A 16,329-nucleotide genomic window follows, 5' to 3' on the forward strand; every position below is an offset into this window, starting at 1 on the left:
AGGAGCAGTTCCTGGTTGGTTCAAACAAAGCATGGGTTCAACAGCGGGTATGTGACCTACACCATCCCATCAGGGTTGGTCTCAGGACCCCTTAGAATGCCGGGACATAAACCTCTATGTCTCACCAGAATTGAACAGGAATCCCACAACTCCAATGCCTGTGTCAGCTATCTTTAAAACATGAAGGGAACCGGACTTGGAAAGAACTTGAGACTTTGGTGCTACCACAGGACTGCTGTATCAAACAATCACGGAGATTTATTGCCTCTGGATGCTCTGGTACATAAAACTATAAATCCTCCTCCATTGAGAAGGCCAACTGAAATTAGATTTTCTGTTCCTTGCAATATGATGACCTAACTGGCACACAACTCCTTATAGTTATTGATTTCAGCTTAATACCTCCTCATTAAAGCTTTCTCTGATTTTCTCCAAGTTGTTGCTGCACCTTCCATGTAGACGATGGACAGCAGAGGGAAAAAGGCAGGAAAGGCTGCGTGCCATTTAAAGCCCGGGAACTGTACCAGTGATGCTGCCTAGTCCAGGCTTCAGGCCCTGACCAGTCTTTTCCTTTGCAGAAAAGTCATTAAGCAGATGGACAAAAGGGCAGATGCTCCTCCTCACAGTAGATTCCTAAATTAGAGCTGGGGCAGAGTACTTTTTAAAAGCACGTAGAACTCGATATTGTACACGTACATGTAATGTATGTTGTACAAGTCTGTCGGTCCCCAACTCAAATATTATGTCTGCAACAGCGGAAACAATGTCTTGTCTGTGGCACATATTGCTACACTATAAGGGGTATGTTATGTTATGTTATGTTATGTTATGTTATGTTATATTATACTATACTATACTATATTATACTATATTATATTTTAATGCCTGCTATAAGAGCTCAGTGAATACTTCTTGATAAGAGTGAATAAAGGACTGAATAAACAATAGCCTTTACATTTAATTGAAGAATAGTAAGTATTGGTGAGGAGGCGAGACAAGGGGAACTCAGATCATTGTTGGTGAAAGTGTAAATTGGCACAATCTCTGAAAAACTATTTGGCAATTTTTCCTAGAACTAAACATCCAGCTATGATTCAGCAATACCACTCCTGAGTATATATCTATGTACCCTGGAGATATGAGTGTGTATGTCCACCAAAAGATTTGTACAAAAATGTTTATTGCAGCTTTATTCAAAAAAGATAAAAATTGGAAATAACCCAATTGCCCATCAACAACAGAGTGAACAATAATGATATATGAATAGCAGAATACCACTCAGCAATACAAAGAACAAACTATTGCTACCCAGGACAAATAGATGAATCTTAAAAATTCAATAAAGAATGAAAAGCCAAACACAAAAGAATACATACTCATCATGATTCCATTTATGAATTGAAGGGAGGCAGAAGCAGAATGTGCCACCCCGAAATATTCTTCTTTGATATAAAGATTAATTTGAGCTCATCATTTTGAGAAACTGCAGACACAGGAGAAACTCTAAAAACAGAGAAAGTAGGCTTTGTAAGGGAAATTTGTATTGATAAAGGAAATCTCCATTTGTAAGAGTGTCTCCCTAATGGGGAAAGAAGGATGACTCTGAATCACAAGAAATTTATCAACAGAGAAGGCACTGACTTACAACTGTATACCAAACCTTAACTTTGTTTACTCTGCTTTTTCTGGTAACCTTCCACAACTGACACTTGCCCCCTCCGTTTTTCCTTTATCTTTAGCTAAAGACGATACATAAGCCTGGCCATCTTCAGGAGTTACTCAGCTTCCCCGGACTGTCTCCGGGAACAAGGAGTAGGGCGCTGGAAACGCTCCAGGTCTTGATCTACGTGCAGTTACATGGGATGTGTATGTGTACATGCATGTGTACATATGTCATCAATGTGAAAAATGATGAAACCTGCAGACAATTTTTATAAAAGTTTATTTGAGCCGAAACTGGATGACTTATGCCAGGGAGCAAGATCTCAAATGTTCTGGAGAATAACAGCTTTGCAGTTTCTTTTATGCATTTGAAATTAAGGAGGAAATGTAAGGAAGATTACACGAAGGTGAGGATCCGATTACAGAATCGTTAACAAGACAGTGGTTCCGCTTTTGAGGGGTATTACTTAGGGCACTTGAAAGGTGCGTTCATCTGAATGCAGTGCACAGGCTGGCTTAGAAAGCTTTCACTAAAGAATTAAAGGCCTGGGGCATGACTACCCACCGTGACCTGCCCAAATAAAAGTTTATGACTTATTACAGCACCCTTTTTCTGTCCACAATGGGTACACATACTCATATATATACATACAAACATATGTGTAAAAATTCATGAAGCTGTACACTTACAGTTTTATATACTTTATATATGCTTTTTCTTTATGAGATTTTTACTGAATTGAGGGCATTTCAAATTCTTTTTTTTTTTTTTTTTTTTTGGTTAAACATAAGAGAACACTGTATCAGACAGAATCAAAGGTCACAACTGGAAGAAACAATTCCCTTATTTACAAATGACACAAAACCAAAGGGATATAGTTATTTAACCAGTGGTGACTTTTCTTGTTAGTCACAGAGCTAAGTCAATACATTTTCATTACCCCAGAAGTGAGGAATGGACAGTGCTGTTTCTAAGAAACAAAGGGGACTTTCTCTACATTCTATCTTCTTTCCTTCCCCATATCCTATTCCTTTTCCTTTCCCTGACTTAATCTCATGCTAATTATCTTCCCTGAATTTCCTGGTCCTCATTCTCCCTTTATCCTCAATTATCCATCCCAGCCTACATAGTCCTATCATAGATCTCAGAGTCCTAGATGGTAGAAGTCAAAAAGTAGGTAAGCCAGAGCATGTTTCTTTAAAATATACATTAATATAGTTGTACATTTATTTACAATACAACTCATTTCCAAAAAGAATTTTAGCTGACAAGAGAAAAATTCTGCAATGTCCTAAACTAAATTGCAGCAAGCCAGAGGGTGGAAGGAAAAGGCAACGAGAGTCAATCAGTTAACAAAACTGCAGGAGAAAACCAGCAAAAGACTGCTCACATTCCTGAATGTGTCCTGAAACTCTGAATCAACTACTGGGCAGCTATTTCAGCTCTTATCTAGAGTGAATGGCCAACCACCAAACATCACCACATTTTGCTTACCCAGGAACTTTCTGGACTGTGGCCCACATTCAAAAGCACCAAGTATCTCTTCCTAACGAACTGATGCAGACACCGGCCTGCAGTGTCCGTGGCGTTGTGGCTGAGACGAGACAAATTCACATGGACTACCAAGTCCTGTGGAGGAAAAGGGACGGCATGGCCACTCTCTCAAGGGGAGAGTCTCCCCCCCTCCCCCCCCCCATCCTTGCCTTGACAGGCTTTTATCACTTTTCTGGGCACAGTACATTGAGGATGGTCCTCATTTACTATGCACCGGTTCACTTTAGGTGGTTACCTTTTACAGAAAACAAAGGAGAGGTTGTTGCTAATTACATCAAACAGAAAGGATATTTGCAAATGTAAAGGGAAAAGTGGTTGAACTGGTTACACTCGTCCTTGGAAGGTTTAGCATAGATTTTAGGAAGTTACTTTAAAGATATGCAGTAAACATTTGCTGCCTCAATTCAGGGTGAGGGAGTTTTAGCAAAAAGCAAGTCTCAAAGTGGCCTAGGTACAATGCAGGCCTGATTCCCCACGGGAGAACCTATCCATGGGTGTGGGTCCTGTGTGCTGGACCTCACTTTCCACTGGCCTTTCCAAGTGGGAGCTGGGTCCACACCATGCAGGACAGTCTCCTATATTTCCCCCCTTGTTTTTAGTTAGGACCGCTACAGATCCCACAAAGCTTGCTACTTGCTGGTCTCTCACATGACCCTGGGAAAATAATTTGCAAATGCATCGAAGTACAGACAGCATTATTATAATATATCAGTAAGCAACCAGCTGCTCCAAAGACCCACATTCTCAGATTAAGCCCATCAATCATTGTCAGGCAGTAATGGTCAAAAAATAGATAATATTCAAAGAACTATGAGGTCTTATTTAGAGTCAGGGTCAGATGGCTAAAGGGCCATTAAACTTTGGGGAAACAAGCTCATTTCAGGCTTTGATCCTTATCATTTAAATTGAGGGTATTAGCAAAGCAGGTTTCACAGGAGTTTAAGCATTCTTTCTTAGGCCTGATCTCCTTGGAACCTGCCCTTTCCAGCACAAGGCTGCACCCACCTCTGCATTGTTTCAGGCTCAGGTCAAGCAGGGGAAGCAAGGCAGCCAAGAGATTAGAAGACTTCTTGCAGACAGAATGAGGACTCAGGCTATGTCAAAGCCAAGGGGCAAGGGTCCATCATCCCCTTTCCCCATAGCCCCCCAAGTCCTTCCCTGAGGGCCCCCTCGTGATTGTGCCTGTCTTAGGTCGTCCCTCCCTTGGGGAATCTTACCTGTCATTGGCTAACCGATCATGCACTGGGGGCCAGACAGGGTGAAGTAAAGTGGGCAGAGGTGGTACTCCTGCCAGGGAGATAAGCTTCCTCTCCTCAGTGGCTTAGGGTCCCAAGGTCTCTCACTCAGCCTTAGTCATGGGGGGGTTACAGCTTCTGAAACCAGGCAGGGCGGTTCCCAACAACAAACTATTCACTAATTCCAGTGCTCTTCCCACTTCACCTTTTCCCACCTTCCTTCTTTACAGCCAATTTAAAGTCTTTCAAAACAATACATCCACCTTCTCCAAACCCATTGTATAAAAGAGCCCCATTAATCCCAGGATGACGGGCATGTCTGTCTTCTCCATCGAGCTCTGGTGGTGGTGGTTTAGACTGCATGCCCCAAGACCTGGTCCTTTTTCTGGGTAAGCTCAAGAAACCCTTTCTTACATGACAACTTCTGGTCTTGAAGGTTTTTGTTTAACACAGCTTACAAAATTACATATATTACTAGATGATAAACAGAAATTGTTATGGAGGGAAAATCAGAATTGGAGGAATAAGACGTTTCTAGGAAAATAGTCTATGCCTCCATTTGGGGAGAGATTTTATCGCTGCCTCTAAAACATTCATATCAAAGTCAGGAACTGCCACTGTCACTACCTCCCTGATCTCCACTGAAGGGGGATCCTAATAGGAAAGCACGGATCTGAAGATTTTATCTTACCAGTTAAGGAAAATGGAGACCTTCTGATATTTTATTAGCTGGCCCTGAATATAACCTACGAAATAAGAAGTGATGTCCACAATTTAAACAACATAGCTGCTTCCAGGGTACAGATGAGCTGTAGACAAATTAAAGTGAAAACATGATCTGATCAGAGGCAGGTGCAGGTTGCAAAGAACTCCTCCCTCCGCATCAGCTTTGAGGGCCTCAGGACACAAGCTGGAAATTGTATCATGTCAATCAAGCTGCCATATGGTGAGCCTCTCCTTTGTTTATGAACTGATGCACAGAATACAAAACATATTAAAATTGGGTGCTGGGAAATAAGCCTCTATTCCAAAAATTGACAACACAGGAGTCAGGAAATGCATCTATTAAATATTCTCATTTTACTGCTCATTCATCCAAGTCCCATATATGTGACCAACATTCTGGAAACCATCCAAGGAATTTAAAGCGTTACTTACTACTAATATTCAAACGAGAGTAGAAATTACAGTGGAGTCTATTAATTGTCTTTTCTCTACTACTGTTATCAGAGTGACCTCAAATAAAACACCTTACTTCAATCAAATGAAAATTAAGGTTTGGGTATTTGTTTTTCATTATAAAAGAAATAGAAAACAAAAAAGTATTTAAAAACTACGAAGTCCTTGAATCATGTCAATAGCTGAGAGCTCTAAGTATCATTAAGGAATTCATGGTCCGCTTGTAGGAGAGAGTTTTCAGGAGTGTGGACTAAATGCATCCCAGAGTTTCTCTCCATCTGTAGTCACTTCTAAGCAATTACGAGTTGTATGATTAGAGCATGGCCCAACTGCTCTCTTCACTTAAAATTATATTGGTAAATGTTTATTTTTTTATTATCTTGATGGCTAAAATGTAGAGAGTTAGATTTGGTTTTCATTCCCAGCTCCAAGACATATTAGTGATGTGATCTTGGGCAAGTTACTTTAATTCTCTTAGCTCCAATTTTCTTGTCTGTAAAAGGAGTACAATAACATTAAATATTAATTAATATTTATTATTAATTATGAATCATATTTTATATAACTTGTATATACATATTAAATATTAAAGCATAAAAAACCTCACAGAGTTGTCGGGAGGATTACGTGAGAGGAAGTGCAGTCACTGTTAGCATCCACATCATTATGTCCATTATCATATTCTCTCCTGCCACCACTCGTGTTACTGGGGAAAACAGAAAGAGGAAGAGTCTTCCTTTTCTCAAAAGAAAAATATTCCAACCCCAAGAAACAGACAAGGGTCATTCCTAGCTACATGTAATTTGTAAAGGCCAGTAGCTTGCTGAACCCAAACTTTTATAGATACTTGGGCAGGGTAAGGGGCTGTGCTGAAAGGGAACGTAAAGCAAGTGCATCACCGAAGTCTAGGAATTTAGGGTGAATAGTAAGAGGCTGGGAGAAAGAGAAACGGCATGCCAGCGGAGCGGGCTCAGGATCCTCTGAGGAACGTCAGCAGGACATGAACAGTGCAAAAGGAAGCGATGGGGCTGAGCAGAGGCTATCCCCAAATTTGCCACCTTGGAAAACTGAGTATTCTAAGCTCAAAGAGTTTGAGAAAAGGGCAGGGGCAGGAAGGTCACTGTAATCCCCCTTCCCCATCACCCCCTTCTTGTCCTAAAGAAGTCCTGAGAACCTTATGTGAGAGATGCCCTCCCTACACCCTGAGGAAAGGAGCGTCCTTATTTCTGAAGATAATGGGTATCCCGAGGAGAATCCCAACAGGCCTTGCTAAGTTCCCCCCAGGTTACTACACTTAACTTTGACTCCTTCACCTCTCATATTTCTTCACTCCTGCTCACTCTTCATCACACCTCACATAAAAAACACACAGGTCTGTTTCTTCAGGCCTTCATTTCCCTAGGAAGGCTCCCGTGTCAAGTAAATAAATCTGTATGCTTTTCTCCTGTTTATCTGTCTTTATCACGTTAATTTTCAGACCCAACAGGGACCCTGAGAGGGTAGAGGAACACTTTTTACTCCCTTATAGAAGAAATCAGACCAAAGTATTTAGAATAAAGACCACTTGCTTGGGCTCAGTGTTTAAAAATCATTACCCACTCCTTAGAGAAGAGATAGTACAAGTTTACATCAGAATTTACTACATACTTTTTGTAGTGTGTTGTTCAAATGCTTTCAAGCTCATATATAGTCAGTGTAAAAGAGCTGTGATTTCAGGATGTAGATTAGATCATTCTTAGCTAATCCTTTCTCTGTCATAAGAACACCCCAAGATTTAAAACAAACAAACAAAAACCCCACCTCTCTGACAATGGTTACGGACAGACAGTGTGGACCTGATGAACTGAAGGCCTTTCATGGTCCCAGAGTGGGCAGAACTGCTGCCCATGCTTTTCGGGCAACACGTGCTGTTACAACATGAACTGTTTCATCCAGCTCTGAAATAAGGTCAATCCTACTTCTGACAATCAGACTAAAGCAATTCCTTAGACACATAATGTTCCAAGCAGCATTCTGCGCCACTTCCCGGAAGCCCCCCAGGGCACAGAAATCGCCTAGCACGCAGAAGTCTTATCTATTTAACCAGCAACGAGGCATATCAACAAGTTTCCCAAAAATAACAAAACGCAGAATTACTTCTTCCTGGAGCTGCAGGGAATCATCTTTGCCATCTTCACTGAACAGTCCGCTAAAAGTGGACTTCCTGAAGAAACACGGGCCCGCACCCACAGCGTGGAGAAGTCAGCACCATGTGGAACTGCGGTCGCCCACAGAGCAGGCCGTCTCCACCCTGCTGAGATCAAGGGAAAGAAAGCGCCCCTGCTGCAGGGAGCCTGGGAGCCGTGCACATCCCAAGCCCTCTTATCCAAACTCTTCCCGGCTCTGCTGCAGACACCACTGTGCAGGCCAATCTCTCCCTAATTGTTCCCTGGACAGCAACCAGTGAATGATGACAATGGCAACAATAACATTAGCAGACACTTAAGAATGCTTATTACATACTACACACTAGTATACATGCTTTATGCTATACTACACCATTTAATATGTGTTGTACAGACGTTCTCTGAGGCATAGGAGAGGTAAATAACACATCGAAGGAACAAAGCTTTTGAAATGAGTTTTTTGACACTAGTGGCCACATTTTCAACCACCACCTTTACTGCCTCTTAGAAAAGTGAGGTTTACTGGTTGATGTCCATTAACCCTACCGCTCAGAACCTTCCAAGGGTTCTTAAAAATCCTCCAAGAGTAGGGGGAGGAAAAGAGACAACAAAGCTCAGAGGAGAGAGAGACAGTATTGATTTAATAAGCAATCCTTTCACTGAGTCTCTATACCTGCTAAATATAGCCCTTCTTCCCCTAAAACTTTTTTTTAATAAGAGAACAGAACAAATTTTCATAGGAGCTGGCCAGAGAAGGAACTAGAGAGCATGTACATTGTTGTCTGTAAATCATTGCACAAACGTAAGGTATTCTTAGCCGTGTTTGAAGCTGTATGAAATTCAGTAAATGCAATTCTGTACAAGGACTAAGCTCACCGTGAGTATGTTAACTCTTTGCAGCTTCTGGTGGTCTTTTACCACAAAGTGATCAAACGCTGATGTGGCCCCGTTCCCAAGAGTCTGTTTGAGGAATGAAAGGAAGAATGGTGACCCAGGAGACAGATGGGGTGAGGGCACTCAAGGGAAAGAATGAGAACCAAGGTACTTACTCATGCATCACATAAGACACACGGGGAGCATTTCCCATATGCCAGGAATAAGTGCTAAAGACACAGGGAAGAGCCCTACTTAGGGAAGCTTATTGCCTAGAGCAGGGGTTTGCAGGCCATAAGGTGTCTGTCCCAACTGCTCAACTCTGCTGCGTTGCACAAAAGCAGAGTAGACAATATGTAAATGAATGGGTACAGCTGCATGCCAACAATACTATTTTTAGAAACAGCTGGCTAGACTTGGCCTATAGGCCAGAGTTTCAAACTCTGTTCTAGCACGTTCTAGCACCTCACGAAAGGCTTACAGGAAAACACTTTCTGGGTTGTTTCATGTTAACACCTATGTATTGTCTTTACCCTTAAACAACTCTTTTCTGGGCCTTCCGATCCTGTTTAGCTCCTTGACTATTTTGAATCTGTCTTTTAGCATTGACTGCTGCTGAGGAAAAATCTGTAGCCAGTATTTCTTCCCCTTCCCGGTAGGTGACTTCCCAGGGGATTTTTTACCTTTGAACTCAAGGAATCTTATTAAGATATGTCTTAGTAACCCTGACATGAAAGGCTTCTATACCCCAGATTTTAGCTTGTTTATAATCACTGACATGACAAGTGTGTTTGTCTTACTATTTTTATTATTATGCTTTCTTTTTCTACTTTCAAAGCTATCTTTGCTATATCATCTTTTGCTTTATATTTTGTGTTTCTTCTGATCTGCAGTGGCACACATCTTTTTGTTCTAGTGGTTTTTATGACTAACTTAGTATCTGTTAATTCTGTAATGTAAACAATGATGAATTTAACCTACAAGGGGTAGGGGACACAAAAAAAGTGGAATTATTTTCTGGAGGGCAGGCCTTTGTAGTATAGGCTTCCCCCAAAATGTGAGGGTTCTAGAAACACATCAGTATTAATGTACCAGCTGGTGGTGTTGTGAGAGGCTGCATTTGGCTTCAGTGAATTTTTTTTTTGAAGACTCTTTCAATGTGTTTGCCCATTTCATGATGGGTGATGTATGAGCAACCTGCCCACACTGCACTGAGTGTTCAGCAGTTGAAAAAAAATGGCATGACCTCCATGCCCCACCCTCCCTATTTACCTGATCTTACCCCAAGCGACTTTTTCTTGTTTCCCCACATGAAAAAAGTCCTCAAACAGAAATGGTTTGCAGATGTGGAAGAGGTGAAACAAAAAATGTCAGAAGCACTAAAAGGCATCAAAATCAATGAGTCCAAAAGCTGTTTTGAGCAGTGGGAAAAACATTTCAATAGGTGCATTGCATCAAGTGGAGAGTACTTTGAAGGTGACGGGAGTTTAAAACATATAAGAATAAATGCATAATTTTTTATAAATAAATTCCATTTTGGGGGACCCCTCATATTTTCTCTTCCTCCTCCCTCCTTCAGCTCCATTATCCAATTTCAGTCAATCATTTAATTTTACTTACTAAATACCTTCGTAATGTTCACTTATGTGATAGGTTAATGTTTACTATTTCCTTTCATGTTTTCTGGTGAAATCATATTTGACATCTTCCTGTATTTTCAGTATCTTTTCTATGAGCTCTTATACATCTGCTTTATTTCCAGCTCCATAGAGATGATAGGAAACTTAAGTCTATTTAATTTGTGGTGTTGTGATTTATCTGTTTGATAGTCACATTTTTTTTCTAAACATGTGTCTTTTTCCGTCATTATTTTCTACTGTTTTTCATTACTTTTTCTGGTTTATTCCTTGTATTGATCCTGTGCGTCTGTGCTCCATTACTGACCCCCAAAGGTGGTGTTTTCTCTAACGACTGCAGGCAGAAGTCTGTGTTGCGTGGATTTCCTGTTCCAGGTGTACCTGAATATTGTGTGTGTGAAGACAGACAACGGTAGGGTGTTTTGCAATATGCAAAGACGTTTTCCTTCTCCACTGCCACAAAAAAACAGACAGCTTCCTGCAAGCATGGCTCATCCATGCGATTCTTCATTTAACCTCATCCTCTGCTTCCTGACAGGAATCGAGGTCCGGGGAGGTCTGGAAACTGTTGAATTTAGATTTTTCTCCTGACAGTGTGCTCTCACCACCCAGGGGTCGCTTGCTTCTGGCTTTTTCTGAGTTCTTTGGCCCAGGGTCGCTGGCTGCTTCGGGGGCAACCCTTTGCTTGGACCCACTGTTCTTAGCAGCCCTTCCATCAGGGTGCAGACTGAGATTTTTGGCTATCTTTTAGTTCTGCTGAAAATGAAGAACGTGTCTATATTTTTCATTAACCTTTTTGCTTTTGCAGACTTTCTAGGAAACAAAGGTGGTAATGCTGGCTTTGCTTACTCTGAAATGTGAACCTGTGTGAAATTGTAAAGTGAGTAAAAGTGACCTAGGGTGATCAGGGCAGGAACATAAAAACCCAGAAAGTACACACACACGCACATTCCTCTTCAGGTTAACAGTCACTAACAACCTGATTGCCTCAGGTCGAGAAAAATCCTAGTGGGAGAAAAACGGGAACACCCAGCCTACGGAGAGAAAAGCCATTCTTACCAAGTCTGTGCATGTTCTGCAAAGACAGGCAGGGAGATGAGTGTGATCACAAGACCAAGACGGGGAAAAACAGATCTCTCCTGTGGAAAAGGCACTTCCCATCACCGACCTTAAGAGTAGGATCTGATCTCCCTGGTTTACAGGGACAATGTCAGGATGAGTTGTCAGAACACGTTGGCATTAAAATAAGAGTTTTTGTTGCCACCTATTTTATTGCTTCTACTTTAATGCAGTTATACACAGATCCACACAGAATTTTGCCTAGATGTACAAATGTCATCATTTTCTTTATGGCATTGTCCTTTTTCTCTTTTTATCAATAGTTATGTCCCCCTCTCTTTAGAGGGGCACACCACCCCAGCCCTGCCGCATGCCCCAGATACTCCATGATGCCAACCGTTTTTGTCTTTCGTATTTTCTCCTTACTTGTGCAATCCTTTTCAGCCACAGACATATAGACACATACCATGTTTTTTGTCATTATTTACTCAACAAAAACAAAATTATATTAAGGATTTTTTTCTGTCTAGCATTTCTCACTCAACATTATCCGATGCTAATTCCTCAAAATAGGCTTGAGTAGCTTTAATTTGTCTTTTTTAATGTCTGTATACGATTTCATGGTATAATTATGGACCATAATTTATCTAACCATCCCATTATTGATGGACATTTGCATAATTTCCAGTTTTTGCCACCACAAACAATGTTGCATAAAACATCTTTACATATATTTTATGTGCTGGTGCTTTTTTTCCACATGACAGATTCCTGCAATTTGTAATTGCTGAGTCCAAGGAAATATATATTTTTCCATCTTAATAGAAAATGCCAAATGGCTTTCCGAAAAGGCAGAAACACTTCATATTTCTACCAGCAATGTATTTCCCTTTTTCCCTACTCACCCTCAATAAATACTTAAATCAGTTAGTTTTGATTTATGTTATTTTCCTTATCAGTCTTGAGATAATGGCCTCCTCTTTTGCAAAGTGATGTCATGACAGACGGGACAGAGAGAGATTAAGAAAAAGTCGTGGTGTCAGTCTTCCCCATGGAGCTTCGGGAGTGTCTGTCCAGCACAGACTTTTCAGGTACCTGCTCTGTGTGCAAAAACTGTACAAGGCACTCGTCAAATTTTTAAGTATATAAATAAGCCCACAGAAGCATGCAGCCCGTATATAAATAAATTGTAGCAAACCGTCTCTATTTAGAAAGGCCCAGGATCTGCTTTCTGTTAATGTGTGACTTCTGAAACCTCCGTTTCCTCGTCTATAAAATGGTGTTGATGATACCACCCGCCCACTGAGATTGTTCTGGAGACAATGAGAGATGATGGATGTAAACTACTTAGCACAATGTGTGGCACAGCAAGCACTCAATAAACGGAGAGGTTCTATTATTACTATTATTGTTACTATTATCATTACTATTATTAAAGATTTATGTAGAAAAGTAATGGATAATAATATCAGACAGGTGGGTTGGGGCCCAATGGGGAAGACCTTGATTATTCCATTAAGAAATTTCATCTTTAGATTACGGGTTCTCAAGAAAGAGAGTGATATGATGAAAATGGTATTCGAGGATGATTTCCTGGGCAGTCATTAATCTGTGGATAAATTAGTGATGAAGAAGCTAGCAGCAAAAAGAGAGTAGGAGGCATATCAGTTAGAGGCTTCTTCTATAAAACAAAACTGATATTTGAAATATTTTTTTAAATGCCACAGCATTGGCACTGAATCATCAGAATGGATCCTGGCTGTAAACAACTCATACCACTATAACCACGCCTCAAACCTAGTATCGGCCCTGTTCCTAAGTGAGAGAGCACCTTGCAGAAAATGGCTTAAATAATTGTTTATAGCTCTCATAAAAAGAAATCTGGAGGAAGATGGTTCTGGAGTTGGTTAACGGTGCAACTTACCAGAAACTGGCATGGTCCACCCACATCCCTCAGAACTCATCTTTCCAATGCACCCTAACAAAGGCTTCCTTTGGCCAGTATCTGCAGCCCTCTGTCTGCAGGCTCTCCCTGGCCCCAAGAGTGTTCTCTTCCCCCCTGTAGGACAGGCTGGAAGAACTAGGGAGGCAACACCCTAAGACCAGTGCTCAGACAATGCCTCATGGGGGTAGACGGGTAAACACTCAGCTTTGCTGACCTACTGGGTGGGCAGCTCGGACACACTGGGCGGCACATTGTCGCAGAGGTCCCCAGCAGGACTGAGGCCCCGGAGCCCCCAGCAGTAACCTGCTCATTAGCACACACTCTGTTGACTGTCTTCCTTTCCCTATCACTTTCCCACTTTCCTAATGATGTCTCGTAAGATTGCTTCCCAAGGAAATGTCTTGAACTTAAATGTTTTTCTCAAGAATGGCTTCTTGAAGAGGCAAACTACATAGACTTTCACCATGGGGTGTGTCCCGTAAGATGGAGTCTCCAGATGTTTTCCTCACTTCATGAAAGGAAAAAACCATGTACTTTCAGAAAGCTCACATCTCCTTGCATTCCACTGGCCACAGTGGGGTCACATGTCCGCGCCTAGCCATACAGTAATCACAAAGGAGAATGAGACTAACACAGTGCATTCAGGCCAGACAAGACTCATACCCTGGGGCACTGTAACAGCAGACACACGACTAAAACTGGAGCTGCGTTACCAAGGAAGAACTAGGAATGACTCCTGAGTAAGCTAACAGTCTTTCCTGGAAAAGGCTTCTGTGACAACTTGGGCGTCAGACAATGAAACCGGCTACCATGGGGTTGGCAGTGAAAATCTTCCTCAAAATCCTGGACTGGATTCATCAAGGGAATTCTGAATCTCTCATCTTTTTTCAGAAAACATTAGGAGCTGTAATATTCAATTCTGTGATTAACCTGCCATGAATGTGATCTGCATATTTTGTACATGAAATGGTCTTACGACATCTTAATTGCCCACAACAGAAATAACATCTTTCATCATGATGGGGTATTCACATCGCTCTTTCCCTTCTTTTATCTGAGTGCGCACAGAGACATTAGAACCAGTTAGGAGTAGAATTGTCATGAACAGCCCCTGATTACACTGTGAAGTATGAAGTATCCCCGCAAACTTCCACACTGATACCTAATATAGACACAGAATGGCTGCCTAAAAGTCATCTATTAATATTCAGACAATCGGGCCGTGATAGGTAAGGACTGATGACTCAGGCCACAAAGGGGCCTGAGAACCTCTTCCTACTTCGTACAAATGTCTAACGAAAAGACCATAGTTTCCTCTCTTGACAGCCAGGAGCTGTCTCTGGGCAGGCCTTTGACTCAGTGTAGGACCTTAGCTGCCATTTTTCTTCCTTAACTTTTCCTAAATCCCAGCCAACTGCACACTTCGTTGAGATTATCTCCCACAGGTAAGACCCCTCTGAGGAGGTCACAAGGCAAGAATTCCCCCTGGGATGGGCCTGTCAAGTATTTCACAGCAGACAGGGGAAGGGAGAAAGTGAGGGAGTGGAGTGCGGAGCTGACCCCACACTGAGCGTGTCAGTATGTCCCGAGCTCAGCTGCTAATGCCGCCAGAGGTGTGAGAGGCACAAGGTGACAGAATTTGCCTTCAGCCTGTGCTCTTTTATATTTGTTGGCATGGAAATAAATTGGTTTCACTTTTTAGTTCCCCTTTAGAAGTCCTTAAATTCTAACAAGCTAATGGAGCCAATTCCTTTTGTCACCCCAATCCAAATCCATTAACACCCACCTGGTACTTCATCATAACCTCGGGCCCCTTTTCAAGCCACCCGATCATTCATGTTCAGTTTGTCCTGCAGGAGGAAAAACCCAAAGGTGTCCGATAATTCCTGGTTCGGGCAGAGATTCAGTGAGAGGGTGTCAGTCCGTTCAGAGCCCTTCAGAGATGGTCTGCTTGCCAATCTTGGCCTTGCTGCAGCCAGAAAGACAGGCCATTAGTAGGAATCCACCACCTTTTGGCCTTCATAATAGTGGGAGCTGCAGAAGGGGGAGGAGAACGAAAGGGGGCAGATGGAAGAGGGGGAGCTGAAGAGGGGGCTTATCTACCCGGTCATTAGAAATAAATGCCACAGGCATTCCACAGAGGGGGAAGAAACAACTGAAGCTTCCAGCTGCCACCTCCCAGAAGAGTCAGGTATTTGCACAGTGAAGGACTTGAAGGATTTTGAAGCTTTTTTTCCGAGTTCTGCTTTCCCTACATTTGTTATTTTTATCTCCTGTTTTTGTACGGTTTTACAGGAAAGCTCAATATAGAAGGCACCTGTGGCTCCAAACTGGCAAAATGGAAGAAAGCAGAGCAGAAGGACTGGGTCTCACCCACAGCTGGTTTCAGAAGGAACAGAAACCAGGGAATCAAGTGAGTGGTGGCAGCTATGAGGAGAGAAGTTGACAAACTGAGGCTCTAAGGTGCTTCTGGGAAAAAAATAGCAAGCGGAGGGAGACGTCCTTGACCTCAAAAAAGTCTATGGACATCATACCAAAGCCAGAACTCTTGGAAGCATTACATGAGTCTTTAAGTCTCAATCCACACCATTCAATATGTTACCCACTCACTACTGAGCACTTAAAATGTGGCTGGTTGAAATTTAGATACATAAATGATTTTGAAAACTTCACACTAAAGAAAGAATATTAGATATACATTAGTTACTTTTATATTGCATGTTGAAATAAAAATGACGTTGCATATATTGGGATAAGCAAAATACATTATTAAAATTAATTTCTCCTATGTCTTCTTATCAATTTTAATGAGGCTACTACAAACTTCCATATTACATGTGTGGCTCACATTACATACCTATAACACGTCACTTGTCTAGGCAAAGAGTTGCAGAATTTCAAGTCAATGAGCTCATCGTACTAAAACTTTGCCCCCTTCCTCCGGGCCCCTGAGCTTCACGCTTTCCTGAGAAACACTGAAACCAGCCTCAGCAGAGCGGTGAGGCAGGCCAGTCAGGGC

The sequence above is a fragment of the Desmodus rotundus genome, chromosome 8, assembly GCF_022682495.2.
Source record: "Desmodus rotundus isolate HL8 chromosome 8, HLdesRot8A.1, whole genome shotgun sequence".
NCBI classification, from domain to species: domain Eukaryota; kingdom Metazoa; phylum Chordata; class Mammalia; order Chiroptera; family Phyllostomidae; genus Desmodus; species Desmodus rotundus.